Raw genomic sequence first — 17242 nt, 5'->3', positions numbered from 1 at the left:
CAAGGCACCTTCTGATTGCTTTAATAAAGAATTGAATGGCCAGCAGCTAGACAGGAGAAAATAGAAGGGATTTCCAGGGAGGAGGAATCCTGGCGCTGAATTTCACCAGAGACTCTGAAGAAGTCAGAGATATGGTATAGGCCAGAGTAACTGAACCACATGGCAGAATGTGGCTTAAAAGAGTAATTTCAGTTATAAGAGCTAGTTGGGAAAAATGCCTAAGCTAAGGTCAAGCTTTCATAATTGATAATAAGTCTCCAGGTCATTATTTGTGGTCCAAATGTAGTCCAACAGGAAAGCTCGATACACAAACCCTCAGGCCTCCTTTCACACCTTGCACACTCACAAGCACACTGGCATGCCCTTACTCACTGGGCAATGACAAGCATCGCCGGCTGCTGTGACTTGGTACCTAGTGCTGTGAGCTTACTGTTGCAGGCCTGGAGAGCAGGTACATTTCCTTTCACTTGCCATCACTGGGGTGGATACTTCCCCTAAAGGCCTCTTATCTGGCTACAGCACCACCCATCCCAGTGACAAATCCTGAGGGTTTCCTGGGCCTTGCTGCAGGGAGCCTGGAGTACAAGATGTCTCATTATCTGACTTGCATGCTTATTTGAGGGCTAGTCAGAGCAGATCTCACTGAAAAGGGTGTCAGCTAAATTAAAGTTTGGGGGCTAACTTATCAGATGGTGGAGGCCTGCCTCCCTTTTTTATAGGTTGTCTCGTACCGAATTTTGCTGTTCAGTAAAAGTTGGTGGAGGTATGAGCTATTCCTGCCTCTAGCAGCAGAGAGCTGGGTGGATTCCACTCACGCAGTATTGCCGGGGAATCAGATCTCAGAAGCCTTGCCTAAAGCTCCCAAACAGAGTTGCTGCACGGCACTGTAAGCCTCCCTCCTGTGCAGTCAGTTTGGTACAATCACGGAAGCAGCCAGTAAATCCTGGCCTTACGTTTAGGAACACCTATGCCCGGCACTTCGTGTTTTAGAAAAGGTTTGACTGGTTCCAAGGATGGGTTACACAAATCCAGAGGACGTGGTCCAGTTGCTTGATGGCAGTCTCAGAAGTAGTCAAGTTTTCCCTTAGATGAGAGCTGCGAAGTTCTACAGAGGATGAGATATACAACCGAGTCACTCCAGGCGCTTTGACATCTAGTTTCTGGAGTCTAAGTGTGGGTTTGCACACTGAGCAAACTCAGCACTTCACCGGACGCTTTACTCAGCATCTGTGTATTAGTTTCCTGGGGCTGCTGTAACAAGCAACCCCTCGTGAGTGGCTTAAAGCAGGAGACACCCATTCTCTCAGTTTTGTAGTTCAGAAGCCTGTGATCAGGGTAGTACTAGGGCTTCACTCCACCCTGGAAGTGTTAGGGAGGGAAACCTCACCTCTTTCCGTGTTTGGAGGCTGCTCACAGACCTCATAATTGCATCCCAATCTTGCCTTCATCTTCACCTGATAGTTTCCTGTGTCAGTGCCCCTCCCTACAGCATGACCATGGGTTTGTGGTTGGATCAAGGACTCCACTTGAATAATCCAGGGGGATTTTATTTCAAGATCCATAGTGGCATTAGCAAAGATACATTTTTGAAAAATTACAGTCCTGTGCTAGAGTGTAAGGATCAGGATTGGATACATGTTTTATCATACTCCACCATTTAATACCGCACCAACCTCTGAGACCAGGTTTTCCTTCATAGAAGCTGGGGACAGTAAAGACTGCATGTGTGCCCTTGGTGTGGTTTCCTTGTGGTTTCCCAAACACAGGCACCACACAGTCTTCTAGAGTGTATACGCTCAACTCCTTCCTGGTTTAGAACCCCAGCGGTCAGGGAGCCCATCCTTTCCCTTCCTCTCTGCTTACATGTCCCTCAGCTGCGAATTTCCCATTTCATTGCCTGGCTACCTTCTCATTTCCAGTATTTAATCACTATTTGGCATGTTAAATATTTACTTATTGATTTATTTATTGCCTACAGACAACCACTGATGTCTAAGCTTTAGAGAGAGGAAGGCTTGTTTATTTTTTCATTTTCAGTTAATACCCTGCCCCCAGCACCTAGAGGAGAATCTGGCACTCAAAAGGTGCTTAGTACATGTTTGCTCAATGAATGAATTAGTGAGTGACTTGTAAGGATTAAATAATAAATGAAAAAACCACTTAGGACAGTAGCCGGTTTAGAAAGCTCTTACTTTGCTGTAATTATTAATGATTATTAGAACCCTGTGTGTTTGTGTAGAGTTTTCATTTCATTATTGACTTTTCATTTAGGGATCCATTGCTGTAGGAGCTTGCCAGAGGGAACTCCTGGGCCATCAAGGGGTATGTTCTGTGTCCTCTAGTAATTAGTAATGACTTTATGGATAAAGGCAGGAGTTAAGGAGGGAGGAGAGTGTTCCTGATTGTTGTTCCTTAGGCTTTCTTGTGGGGAATCAGAATATTGATGTCTACCTTGTTGATGATAGGTTGTTTTTATGGGCTAGCTTCTCTGGACTGGTCTATAGGGGAGGAGGGAGCCAAATAAGGGGCAATGAGCCAGATGGGAGGTAATGGGGACCCATGAGTGACTGAAGGAGCACAGTCTCAGGTTGGTTCCTCCAGTGTGGGTGACAGAAGGATATTCCATATGGTGTGGCATTTTGAGAACATATAGAGATTTATGTGCATTACCAGTGGATAAACATCAGATAATGATGCCTTTTTATGTTAGATTTCAGGACTTGTACATGTTGATGGACCTGCCTTGGAAATTCAGTGCTAGAACATGAATTTTGCGGTCTTCTGCAGGCTAGTTTGCTGGGACCACCGGGAGACTTGCAACACTTCACAGTCTTCTCCATTCCTCCCTAAGCTTATCTCTCATTCTCTTTTCCTGTATTGATAACAATGATGCAGCTTACAGCTAGAGCCTAGAGCACTCAGACTTTCCTCCCTAACACAGTGCAAAGATAAAAAGAAACTAAATTAACCATGCACCCTTTCAGCCTCCTGCTTTGGCTTAATTGCTTAGCCACATTGAGAATGAATTTGCTGATTTTCCATGTGACAGGGAAGCCCCGGAGTAGCAGATGTCTTTACAAGATGACATCCCCTCCCCGATTTCAGTGTGATGGGATTGTTTGCCCCCACTGGGTTAATAATTCAGAGCCCCTCTACTTCTAAATAAACAAAAAGATTGACAGCATCTAATTGTATATCTGCCTCCGTGGCCTTGTGGGGTTCCTTCTGCAGTTCTTTGGTCCTGTGAAACTGGAGGTGCCCATAGTTTTTCTTCATTAACACTAGGATGACTGTGTAAAGTTGTCATTTAGTGCAAGTGTCAGATGATGTCAGTCAAAGGACACATACAGGCATTCAAGTGCAAAGAACTGATGAATCAGGATTGACTTTTTTTGAGGATACAGCGCTTCTACTGAAAAATCTGGGTTATGATACTGAGATTAGGAGCTTCCCTGGTCCATGGTATGACATTCCCTCTTCAATAAGTTGGAACTTCCACTAGAGAAGTCTTCCCCGTTTCCAACTTCCTCATTCCCAACTCATTTGTTGTATAGGTGCTGTAGACTGACAGGAAGGGGGCTTTCTGTGCAATCTATATGTGGAAATACTTTTGTGACACCTCAACATACCTCTGCACACAACCCACTCTGGGAGCCTGGAGTCTTTGGTTTTAAACATATATGTCATGGCCAAGAATTATGTTTGGATTCACAGATAGCTTGTTGGATTTGCCCATCCCAAGTGTACCATCTGACAATGGTCCCTGAGGGCTTAACTTGAGATAAAAATACATTGCATGAGGGAGATCCTTACACATGTGGGATCTCCACAAGCCTGGGCTCTCCACAATTGTGGTTTTTCTGTAGAAGCTTTCTACTGGGTATTGGGTTAGGGCACCTCAGAGATTTTACATGAGTTTATAGTTATCTACTCAGTGAAAAAGCCAATAATAAATAGGTAAATATCCCTTACACATTTGGTGGACATTTGATCTTTATCTTTTACTTCTGTTGCTTTATTTCAACTACCACTTTGATGGGAGATACTATCCTCACAGAAAAGCTACCAGGTTACAGTTTTTTTCCTCCTGTATGTCTGCCTTTTGGGTATCTAGAACAATGAGGGATTTTTGGCTAGAATGCTTATGGAGAGAGACTGACTATCAGGTACATCCTGCTGGAGAGTCTTCCATCCCTGGGTTGGGTGTTCCTTCTCTGCTCATGGTTCAGCTTGCATCCTTATACTTCACTGATGATTTGTTCCCAGACTATGAACTTGTCTGGTCAGGGCCATGTGCCTTGGGTATTTATTGATTTCCCATGCATAAATATTTAAATTGCATCTTATAAAGGCTTAGATATCCCAACGAAGCTTCCAGGAGATCCTAGCCAAACCTCACCACAACTCCCCCTTGCCACCCCTTTCTTTGTATTGAGTTGTCTTACTCTCCTGCCTCTTGGGAATCTGTGGCTTTTCATCTGCTTCACAAGCAGTTGTCTGAACCATTTATTTCCTCTCTAATTGTTCTGTCAGTGACCTTTCTCAGGGATGCTGCTTTTTAAATATAAAATGGAGACCTTTTGGATTTATTAATTTTCTGTTTGCCAAGAAAACCCTGACGATAATTGCTAAGACTTCCCAGAAGTTATTAGTTTACAAATTTTAATGACACTCACGATTTATTTATATTCTTCCCTCCTTCTACAGCTGCTCACCCCAATTCCTTAGTGAAATTCCTGCTGAATCCTGGTGAATTAATGGAAACAAAACTAAAGATTGGAATGACATGTTTTTTTTCACTAGACTGTTAATTAAAAGCTTTCTGTCCTATTCGTTAGGCTCTTTACATGTGAGGTTCCAAAGGCTTGGCTGATGTTAGAAGGATGTGAAATCCTCTCAGTAGGACTAGGATCTCCTCCTATTTGCTTTCAGTGGTAATGGATTTGAAGGGCCACAGACCATTCAGTTGAACAGGCACTAATTGAGCATCCATTGTGTAAGCGGCCCCAAGCACATTGTTGGGAGATACGGAATTGGATGTTATGATTGCTATCCTCAAGGAATGTTTAGCTGGGTTGAAAGATGCAATGTTTGTACGTAGGATTCTGAAGCAGGTACGTGCAAGAATATGTGTGCATGCATGAAATATAGTGCCTTCTTCAATGAGGGACTCTGCTGTAGAAACACTTAAGTTTTAGCCAGCTCTTTCTATGAATAATTTAGAACAATTGCAGAGAGGAACTGGAGGAAAGATTGGTATGGCACACATATGTACATATGTTATTTTGCTAGATTTAATTAAAAAGTGTGTCAATGTGTTTGTGTGATGTGTGCTTATATTCGTGTGTGTGTGTGTGTGTGTTTGTGTTCACCCTTTCAGACTTATATGGAGACTAGAAATTGATGCTGTTGTGTCTTCATTGTTTCTCTGCCTTAGTTTTGAGACAAAAATCTCTTGTTGAATCTGGAACTTGCTATTTGGGCAAGACTGACTGGACAGTGAGGGCCTGAGCTACGACTACTTCTGTCCCTCAATGCTATATATATATATATATATATATATATACCCATACCACTATAAGAGACTTTTACATCTGTGCTTTAGGGATCTGGACACAGGTGTATTTTACTTATGGAGCCACGTCCCCAGCCTCTTAAGATTTTAAGTTAGTATGCACAGAGATGCCTTTCATTATGGCATCTGCATATACATCATTATAATTTGTTCTATTCATACCCCCTTTCCTAGTCCTCCTTGGCCCCCTTTGTTACTACAAATGGTTCTCTAGTCTTCTTTCTTGACAATTGAATTCTTTTACCTTCTCCTCCCACTGAGATTTTTTTCCTGCCTTGCTATGTGCCACTTTCTACACTGTTTGACCTACATAAGCATTCCTGCCACCACACCATCACACATGCACACACAGACACATATTTGCGTGTGTGTGTATGTATATACTCACATACATATATGTACATATAAATGCACTTAAATCGGTTTCACATATGAAAGGAAAGTGGCAGCATTTGTCTTTATGTGTTTGCCTTATTTGTCATAATGATCTTCATCAACTTTCCTGCAGATGTCGTGGTTCCAGATTTCTTTACGGCTGAGTACAATTCCATCATGAACATACACCATGTGTTAAGTCCATTCATATTATCTGTTAGAACATCTAGACTTGTTCCATTTCTTAGTGGTTGTGGACAGCAGTACATGCAAGTGTAGGTATCTCTGTAGTATGTTGGTTTACAGTTCTTCACATATATACCCAGGCGTGGTATAGTTGAGTCACATTGGAGTTCTATTTTTAGTGTGCCTGAGGAACTTCCAAATCAATTTACATAGTGGCTGCACCCATTTCCATTCTCACCAGGGGTGTGTAAGGGCTCCACACCCCCCATTATAAGTTTTCTACAGTCACCCACACTATTTTTCTGTTGAATAAAATGAAAACTTACTGCTCCAGGAGTATTGAACATTGTTAGAGGAAAAAAATGCATCCATTCCTTGTTGTCAGTTGAGGAGCAGATCCAGGAATTTCAGTAGATGCCAAACTTGGGGATTCTCAGGTCACTTTTGTAAAATATACATAGAAAACAGCAGAGGCAAGTAAACATTTGTTCATAGCTTACTCCGTGCTCTTATCTACTTTAAAATATCTTTAGGTAGCTTATGATACCTTACACAATAAAAATGCTATGGCAATGGTTATGCTATATAATATAGGGAATGATGGTAGTAAAAGGATTGGTACTTACTCAATTTGCGCATAGATTTTGTTAAATATTTTTATTCTGTGCTTGGGTTCAGCCTTGGAATGCAGAGGGAGGGCCTTTATTTCTCATGGCTTTTTCTGGAACTACTTGAAACTTAATATGAAATTGGAACTTAATGCAAAGATGGACTTAATGTAAAACTCTGGAAATCAGGTCAATACCTGATGGAATTACTATTATTTGTACCTTCTCTGAGCCCAGAAGCCCCCTCTAAGGTTCAGATGACAATTGTGCTGCAATCTTTAAGAGACAAACTCCAGACTCCCAGAGACACAGTGCCCGGGAATACATTGATAGAGGATCACTTGATAGAGGATTTCAGAGTCTTCTTTAGGTACTTGTCTGTTTCAGACAAGCAGTGAAGGCCACAGTATTTCTTGACTTGGATATGGCCCATGGTGGCAGCATTCGTGATGGAGATGACAGTGACTGTAATTGATGATCCTGGGTACAAGATTCAAGTAATGATTTCCTGTTCCCTCAAAAAAAAGTGTCTTTTAGGCCGGACGTTGGTGTTGCATGCTTTTAATACCAGCACTCGGGAGGCAGATGCAGGCAGATCTCTGTGAGTTCGAGACCAGCCTGGTCTACCAAGCTAGTTCTAGGACAGGCTCTAAAACAATACAGAGAAACCCTGTCTCAGAAAAAAAGTGTCTTTTAGAGATCTATCTATCTATCTATCTATCTATCTATCTATCTATCTATCTATCTATCTATGTATCTATCTATCTGATGTAGCTTTTGGGGAAACTACATTCATTGAAGTGATTTGCTATTCTTCATGTATACAACATGGAAGGCAGGGAGGGACCATGTACCATTCTCTAATGTCTACAATGTGATTAAAAAAAAAAGAAAAAAAAACTCCTGGTCCCATCCGTGGGATTCTAGTTTAGTAAGCGTGAGTCACCCTCTGACATTTGTAGTTTTAAAGTCCCCCTCATTCATTCTGATCTCTAGGTAGGGTTGGAAACTGCTGAGCACTAAGTAAGGGTGGGTTCAAGGCCTGTCTCTGCTTCTAAGCAATGCTAACACCATGCTTCTGTTTCCTCCTAAGTAGAAGTGGTATCTTTCAACTCCGAGTCTACAGGCAATGCATCTTGGGCTATCAAACAGGAAGCACAGGCAAAATTTATGATGCTCATTGGATTCTTTCCTCAGCTAACAACATTAGTTCTGAGTGCAGCCATCCTCACCCATCTTAAAGATCCTGGTAGTTAAGTTTTAATCTGTGTGTCAACAGCCTAACACACCCTGTTAACTTGCTGCTCACTCATGGATACTGGCCAGTTGGCAAGCAATTGCCAGAATGCTTGTCTAAACTACTTAGCTTGGATTCATTAAGCAAAGAGGTCACCATTCAGCTCATGGAAACCTTTGTTCTAAACTGCCCAAGAAAGAGTTGGTTTTGAGTCTTTGGTTATCAGACATTTTACTTTATTAGGAAATCGAGGCCCAAGAACACTGTGGGGGCAGATTTAGATTGTGGGTTTAATGTTATTCCATTTATTATAAGAAGCAGCACCTTTTTATGGCCTAGTCTGCTTCCTTCCACTAGGAAGGACCCCCTGCATGCATAAATCTTGATTTTTGTCCAGTGGTTGAAAGAACATATGGCCTGTGTCTGTTGATTGTTATCATACATTGTCTCCCATTTCCTTGCAAGTACAGTGCAGGTTTATCACAAGCACAAATAAGCCGGCATTTGGAGAAGGGGTGTGCAATTCTCCTCATCACTTTCCCCAGCCAGAGCTCCCTCTCATTTTCTCAGCGGTAGATTCATTAGCCTTCTAATGAAGTTAATAAGTGAGCAGACCAGACAGTCCCTTCTAAAATAACATTTATAAATGGATGCATTTCCCTACTCTCTAAGGCAGGGTTTAATTTATTTCCCTGCCAGATGTCCACATGTGTAAAACTATGATAGGTGGGCACTTGGAAAGTGGTTTGAAGCCAAAAATGGGGAAATAAGTTAAATTCACTGAGAGCCTATCTATTTTCACATTTATGGGAGAGTAGATTTTACACACACCATTCCTGCTTATATATATAATGACTATAAAGATTAGTCAAGCTTTCATTGTTACTTTTCCATTGTTTGGCGGCCAATTACTTTATTGGACATAGACAGTTCATGCCATTAGGTGGCTTCTGGCAGTTTCACCGTAAAGATCACTGCCCTAGACACAATAAATTGATCAGAAGGTCTCCACTCTGTCACATGTCAGTGAGATTTTTTTTTATAGGAATCACTAAGCTTTTGGGGGAAGCATTTTATAGCTTCCTGCTTCTTCCAAGCATAGTGTCAAAGTTCAAGCTAAAGTTGTCTTAAAATGCAATGCAATTGTATTTTAAAATGTTCTGTCTTTGAATGAATCCCTCAAATTTGAACATCTGTGGCTGCTGCATGTCTCTGCTCACATTTATGGGAGGAATGTGAGATTCATGTAATTGAATACTCCATTTCATAGATGGATACACTAAGGTCATTGGGGGATTGGCAGTCAGTGATTTTAGATCTGAGACCCAAATCCCAATCTCCAATTCCCAGTGGCTGCTTTCCCTTGGTGTTGTGTTAGCAACCATGCCTGGCCTTTCCTGCCCGATGTTGTGTTTTGTGAGAGATCATTGGATAAGGAATTCTTTGGGGACTACAAACAGGTTTCCTTGGATATTTGTCTGAATGATTTTCACTTTAGGTGAATCATGAGAATCACCTGGGAAATTAAAAAAAAGTCAGTTTCCTGGGCCTCTTTCCAAACCCACCGAATCAATTTCTTGGGCCAAGGTCTAGGAGCCCACAGTTTCAAAGAGCTCTCTTCTTAATTAGTCACTGACCTGAGAGCTTTCATGGCCACCTTGGCATCTAGAAGATTCATGAGGGCTTGTTCTGGAGAAATGTTGCCCTGGCTCATCAGCCTCTCTCTGCCCATTTTCCCTATGGCTGGCTCAGAGTGACAAGCAGAGACTTGCAGCAGCCCATAGTTGCACCTTCATCGTTATAAATGACAGCCATTAATAATTGCAATGGGCTCTGGCACTTACTAATTAGCTCCCATTCTGTCAGCATCAGGCCTGTCTGATTGGGCAATTAACATTGATCTTGGAGAGCTCTGACACAAGAGGCTGGTCACAGGCTCCGACTTCCACTTTGAGGTAAACCATATGAGGGTAAGTTGGCAGCTGGGAGTCTAGTCTCCATGGGGAATCAGGTGACATTGAAAGGGCTTTCTTTTCATAAAAGAGTTTCTGGTTAGGAGCAGAAAAAAATATCACCCCAACTTCTTTGTTGGAAGGGGACTAACACAGCTCAACGTTGGAAGAAGAGGTAGGCAAAGCCCCACAAATGGCTAAGTTTAGGCTGCTCTAGGTGTCACAGCTGCAGACTGTCTGTCTCTGTTCTCTTTTGAACTGCCATCAGGTGACACCTGCCTTCTCTGTGGCTTACGTTCTTGCACAGAGACCTGAAGGGACCAGTTGGACTGAGTAGTCAAAGCTGGGACATTCTAGGGGGTGAGAATTTCTAGTCCCGCCCTAGCTCTCGCGTCCACCTCTGCATAGCAAAGTGAGAGAAACACAACATTGAGAGTTCTGAGAATGTATCTGAACACAGGCCTGTACGAATAATAAAAACCCAGAGACAGATGTTGGGGTTCAAGCTGAAGATCAGAAAAGCAAAGCAGCTGGCCAGTAGCTCTCACCTCTACCAAGCTGATATGGAGATCCTGTCTGACTGGAAACTGAACCCCAGACTATAGCATGAGACACAGGGCTCCTGTCTTTTATATACCTCTCGAGGGCTGGGATTAAAGGTGTGAGCTCTGATTCTCTTTTAGACGGATTCACTCTCAGGTAGCTTTGGGTGGTCCTGAACTCAAAGAGATCCATCTGCCTCTGTCTCCTGAGTCCTATGATGAAAGTTGTGCACCACAACTGCCCAGCTTCTATGGTTGTGTGCATTTTGATCCTGTTCAGGCAAGCTTTATTAAATCATAAACAGCACACTGCCGCACAGATCTCAAGAGATGCCACATATTGTCTCCTGGGTTCTTGTATGGAAGTAGCTTAAAATGTACAAAATTTAAGACTATCTCTTTGGCGACTCTATTGATGTAAAAGGCCGTCGGCTATTTAGTGTCAGGGAGTGTGCTGGAGGCGTCCCACCCAAACAGCCTTCCTTGCAAGGGTTTTATGCTGAGGTGCTGATGGCTGCAGGGAACCATGGTGAAGATTGCTCTCAGCTCTACACAGCTCCATGTTTGTACCGCCTGTCCTTTGTCGCTTTCACGTGCAGCTGTAGCTAACACTTTGGTTTCTGGTAAGATTCTCCCAAAGGTCAAGGAGTTAAAGCCTTGGTCTTCAGTCTGGGGCTTTTTGAGGAGGTGGCAGAACTTTTAAGAAGTAGGGTCTGTAGGCTGTAGGGGCAGGTCTTCATGTCACTGTTTATATGCCTAAGGGCATAGTGGGATAGCCCCCAGGGAGGGCCAGTCACCGTCTCCCTGCCCCGCCTTTGCTCTGCAGATGAGGGCGATGCCTCATGATGTGCTTCCTGCCACAGGCCTGACAACAATATCTCCAGAGAGTCCTGTAGGGAAACCTTGAAGACCATGAGCCAAACGAAGCCCCTCCCTTTGTAAGTGAATCATCTCAGGTCTTCCATTGTGCCAGTGGAAAGTTGACGAAGGCAGCCAGTGAGCTCTTTCCCAGTCTTGGTGTTGACTTTTCACATCTGTTCTCCCAAGTCAGTGGTTCTCAACCTTCTGAATGCTGCTGCCTTTGAATGCAGTTTTTCAGCTTAGGGTGACCCCAACCATAAAATCACTTCATCACTACTTCATAACTGTAATTTTGCTACTGTTATGAATCATAATGTAAATATCTGATATGACCCCAGTGAAAGGGTCACTCGATCCCCAAGTGGGTCATGACCCACAGGCTAAGAATCACTGTTACAGCTAAACCTGGACAACCCACCACAGATACAGGTGATGAGATGGGTCAGACTTATCATTCAGATCTTTGCCTTTTTTTTTTTTTCTTGTAATAGTAGTCTCCTTCTATCTTATGCTCACCCAGAGATGTAAGAGTACTCTTAATTATCCACAGATCCAGCCTGCCTCTTATGATGGATGGGGGCTGGTGATTGCATGTTATTTAGGTTTAGTTTGCCATTTCACATACATCATACATCCCCAGCCCTCTTGCTCTCTCTCACTGTATGTGTGTGTATGTGTGTGAGCACACACAAGTGTGGAGGAATAGGTTTGTTTCTCCACCTCTATAGGAAAGATATGGAGCTTTTATGTGGCTAAGTTTCAACATAAGAGAATGCAACCCATATATAGCATATATTAAAAAATACACGTGTGTGGTGTGTGTGCGTGTGTGTGCGTATGTGTGTGTGCGTGTGCTTGTGCATGTAGATGACTGAGGGTAGATTGGAGGAGTCAATTTCTCATTACTGAACCTTGGAAGCTGTTATTCTGGTCTGAGTCTTTGTGCTATTGCTTCATGAAAGCTGTAGAACATGGAACAAGGTAGTGTGTGACACCTTGGGATTGGCCTTTTTTTCACTTGGCATGGATCGCTGGAGAACCCATGCAGAGTGTGCATGTTAACAGTTTTTCCTTTCCCACACATCTCTTCTTACTGCCTTTCTAGTCGCTAGAAATATAGATGTGATTGTTTTTGCATGTTGATTTTGTGTCCTGTTGTGTTCTTCAGTTTATTTAGTGTTTGCTTTTAAATGCTTGCTGTACGTTTAGCCCTTGATAAGAGCTTTCTGAGTTCACTGTGGAACAGAGTAATGTTCCCAAGTGAGGATGGAGCATGGGAGAATACCTAGTAGTTGACCACGCACTTGGCAAGTTCATTTACTTAGACATGCTGAAGTTGGTTTTTCTTCCTTCCTTCCTTCCCTTCCCTCTCTCCCTCCCTCCCTCCCTCCCCCCCTCCCTCCCTTCTTGCCTCCCTCCCTCCCTCTTCCTTGTATTCCTCTTTGGGGACCCACTACCTAGATCCCAAATAAATTCACAGAGACTTATTTTTAGTTATGAATGCCTAGCCTCATCTTGGCTTGTTTCTGGCCGGCTTTCTAACTTGAATTATCCCATTTCTCTTTAATCAAATTTTGCCTCTGAGCTTTTTACCTTTCTTTATTCTATATATCTTTCTTTACTTGTTACTCCTTGGCTGGTTGTGTAGCTGGCCCCTGGTGTCCCCCTCTTTTACTTTTCTCTCTCCCTTGCTTTTCTTTTGAGCCTAGATTTCTCCTTCTATTTAGTCTCCCTGCCTAGCAGCCCCACCTATTTCTCGCTCCTGCCTAGCTATTGGTCATTTAACTCTTCTTTTTTTTTTTTTTTTTTTGGTTTTTACAAGACAGGGTTTCTCTGTATTGTTTTGGAGGCTGTCGGTCCAGCCTAGCCTCGAACTCACAGAGATCTGCCTGCCTCTGCCTCCTGAGTGCTGGGATTAAAGGCGTGTGCCACCACCGCCCGGCTCATTTAACTCTTTATTAGACCAATCAGGTGTTTTAGGCAGGCAAAGTAACATAGCTTTACAGAGTTAAACAAATGGAACATAAAAGAATGCAATGCATCTTTGCATTATTAAGCAAAAGTATTCCATAGCACACTTCTTGAACTAATATACTACAACAATGTACTATGCAAATAAAGAAAATAATTGTCTAATATCCTTTAATTAAAACAGAGATGAATGTAGAGATAGAACTAGGGAGTTTGAAAGCAGAGTTTTCAAAGGATGAGAAAGGGAAAAAAGGAGAGAGTAAACAAAACTTAGATATTCCATTCTTCAAGAAACGATTAAGTGTATTTTTGTGTGTATATGCACATGTATATGCATGCCTGTACCTGTGTGTGCACATGTGTGTGTGCATGAAGGACAGAGCTTAGCATGGAGTGTTGTTACTGTCCACCTGGTTTGTTGAGAAAGGATCATTCTGTCATTGGTTTGGAGCTCACTGAATAGTCTAGGCTGGCTGACTGGTAAGCCGCATGAATCCTCCTATCTCCACTTCTACAGCAGTGGGTTTTTAAAAATTATTTTATATATGTGTGTTTTCTTTTTTATTAAGATTTTAATTTATTTATTATGAATACAACATCCTGCCTCTATGTGTGTCTGCAAACCAGGAGAGGGCACCAGATCTCATTACGGATGGTTGTGAGCCACCATGTGGTTGCTGGGAATTGAACTCAGGACCTCTGGAAGAGCATCCAGTGCTCTTAGCCTCTGAGCCATCTCTCCAGCCCCCAGCAGTGGGTTTGTAAATGCATTCTATTGTGTCTTGCCTTTTAAAGTATGTTCTGGAGATCAACCCCAGGTCATCTGGCTTGCACAGGAAGCCCTTTGCCAGGCAAGCTATCTCTCTAGCCAAATAATTATGCTGTAGATGAGTTCTAACTTGGGGAGATTAGAGGACAATAAATCAAGGAACCATGTGTGGAGGGAGTGTTGAAGGGCAAGTCAGACTTTGGTGGGTTATATGAAGGTTTTGCATTCTGATAAATGAAAGGTTAAATTCAAGAGGAGAGAAAGACCAGACAGTGTTCAGGAGGCCAGTATAGTTGGCATGTGGATGCTGTTTTAGGAAAGGTGACCATGACAGAGGATTGACAGGAAGTGAAAAGCACATTGTGGAAATGTTGATGCCTGGTTGAGGAGTTTGTACATTTTTCTGTGAATAGAGTTGAAGAAGAAAAAGTCCCTGAACTGAGACTGTAGAAGAACTGAGTTAGGACAATGCCTTTGGCAAATGAATTGTAGAGAGGAGTTGTTCACTTGAGGGAATGGTTCAGAGACTTATGCTGGCCTTACCTCATTCATTCATTCATTGACTCATTCATTTTGTGCCTTCATTTATTTGTCAACCCCTGTATTGTATGCCTTGATCTGAAAGTTTGAGGCTCCCTGCTTGAGGGGCAACTAGAAACTTCATTTTTTACTGGAACTTGTTGCTATCCATTATGTAAGTGCAGCTTCTAAATGCTTGAGCCTAGGTGAGTAGACTGACCTCCATGAGTCTTACCTGGCGAGAGACCCCTGGAGACCAAGCTTCATTGGCTTTCTGTTGCTAGATAAAGGTCAGACATCAAGACTAGAAGCATCAAGTGTGGGTTCTCTGGGGGATACTGGGTCTCTCTTAGTCCAGGGTACAGAGGGTACAGAAGTAGCATGGATCCTTTAATTAGTCCGTTTCCTTCCTCAAGTGTGCTTCCTGTGGGGATATAGGCAGTGATGTTGGGAGTGGGAGGTGGTGATGATGAAAACCATGAGGAGCTTGAACGAGGCCTGATTCTGATTTGCTCTGATGCTTTCGTGTTCCATCTTTTATCTTCTGGAAATACACCTGCCCAAATTCCCACAGTCTTGAGAATGGAGGATGCTGTAAAAGGTTTGTTTTTGTCAAATAGGAAGAGGCAATGAATTTCATAAGCTCTTCTTTTTCTTCTTTTTTGGGTATTTTAATTTTTATATAATTCTACTGATAAAAATAATTTCTCAAAGCTTGATAAGTGAAGAGTGCCCTCAATAATCTTTGCTGTGTAAATCCTGTTCAAATTGTAGGGAAGTTTTGGCATATGCATAACTGTATATGATTTTACCTGGATACTTTCACGTAATTGAGATCATCTTGTATAACGAGTTTCTGTCCTATTATATATAAAGTTTGACTAAGCACTTTTCTCTATTTTTCAAAGTGTTTTCCAAACATATGTTTACTGTGTGTGGAATAAGGTATTATAGTGCTCTTCCATAATTTACTTAACTGTTTATTCTTCTGTATTTGGAGATGTAGGTTGCTTTCATTTTTCTCTGCTTAAAAGGTCTCCTAATGCATACCTAGATACATAAATATTTGTTCTTCTCTGCATTTTGGATTCTTTCCTTAGGATAGCTTTCTAGAGGAGAAATGTCAAGACTCAGCACATGCTGTCAAACTGGTTTTGAGCAAGGTACATTTAGAAATCTTCTGGCTAGAAAAGCCAAACTCTGAGATTCAGAGATAAGCGCTGGCTGTAGCAGTCCGCAGTGTGTGCATACATGAGGGAGGTGTCTTTTATTACACGATTTAGGCTATTTGACATACCTAAAAGCTTTGTGGGATCATTGGCAAAAGTCTTAATATAATCATTTCATTTGAAAGGATGAATTTCCAGATCCAGAGGAGATGAATGCACCCTGACAACTGAGCTTGCACTTGTCCATCTGCATTGAAAAATGTAAACAATGACATCATCAACAGCAGCAATGATAATAATAGTTGTCATAATTATTGATAACCAGATGCTAGGTGGCTAGTAGAATGGCATCCATATGCTTAGTTTATCTTTTCCATAAACTAGTGGGGAAAATTCTAGTACCACACCTATTCTGCAATGGAGCAGTCTAAAGTCTCGAGAGTTGAACTGATTTTCCTGTTTAGGGGTGTGTAGAGTTAGATCTGACGTTAATCCACTCACTGTAGGGCCTGTGCATTTGACCCTACTTTAGATAGTCCTGCTTGATTGAAGGTTGCTGTTGGTATTTCCAGAAGTCTGAGATACATGCTTTTCTTAGTGATCCTGATGCACTGGATCATGTGAAGGGTTCTCAATGGCAGTTCTCTCGAGTTGGGCCGGTGACACTCTTATGGTGTCATCAAGAGAGTGGTGTAGATGCTCTGGCACCTTTGGTTTCTTAAAGAGTTAGGAAAGTTCTCAACCCCTTAACTCTCTCTGCAGCCACTGAGGCACCTATGGGAAAGGAGCTCATGTGTTATGCACCCATTTTGTGTGTTATTTGCACACTCTTGAGAGTCACTGTTAGGTAAAAGTCTGCATTCATGTACGTATTACTGGGGTTCAAATCCCGGCTCTGCCACTTCCAAGCTGTCAGCTTTGGGCAGGAGAGAGCTTCTTATCTTCACTTTCTTCTCATCAGAGTGCGCTTGCAGGAAGTACCTGGCTGGGCAGCAGAGAGGATGCTCTGAAGGTAGGGGCTAAAGTGTTTGGAGTAGCACTGGATCAAGTACGCAAGGCGTTGTGAGTGTTTGCTTCCATGTCTCTGCTTGTCCAAATTCCTGTGTTGGAGTCTCACATCTGTCAGGGCTTAGCTCCCATTTCCTTGGTGTGGGTAGTAAAAACTCATGGCACACCTCTTTAGACTTGCTCTCTCGATGCCCTCCTTTAATATGGCGATGGCATGCACTAGGTCTTTCCTGAAATGAATGAAGGGTGGCCACAGGATGAAGCATGACTGCAAGCAGTGAACTTGTACTCTGCAGGCCGCTCATGGGAGACTTCTCCGGAGTAATTAGTGTGTGTGTGTCACGCGGCATAGTGGGTGGCTTCATTGGCAGAAATCTCTGCTTCACAGATGCGGAGGATGCAAGTTCAAATCCCAGGTGTCAGAGTGCCCTCTTCTGAGGCTGTAACATTCATCTGTGTCCCCAGCTGGA

General features: G+C 42.6%; 1 protein-coding gene across 1 annotated transcript in view; it reads left to right on the top strand.

Annotated features, from left to right (window-relative positions):
* Sorcs3 (sortilin related VPS10 domain containing receptor 3) overlaps positions 1 to 17242 on the top strand; it is a 609591-nt gene that overhangs the window by 184580 nt on the left and 407769 nt on the right. The window lies entirely within an intron of this gene.

This window comes from Mesocricetus auratus, unplaced genomic scaffold (genome assembly GCF_017639785.1).
Source record: "Mesocricetus auratus isolate SY011 unplaced genomic scaffold, BCM_Maur_2.0 Super-Scaffold_4256, whole genome shotgun sequence".
Lineage (NCBI taxonomy): Eukaryota > Metazoa > Chordata > Mammalia > Rodentia > Cricetidae > Mesocricetus > Mesocricetus auratus.
This window is presented reverse-complemented; position numbering and strand designations above follow the sequence as displayed.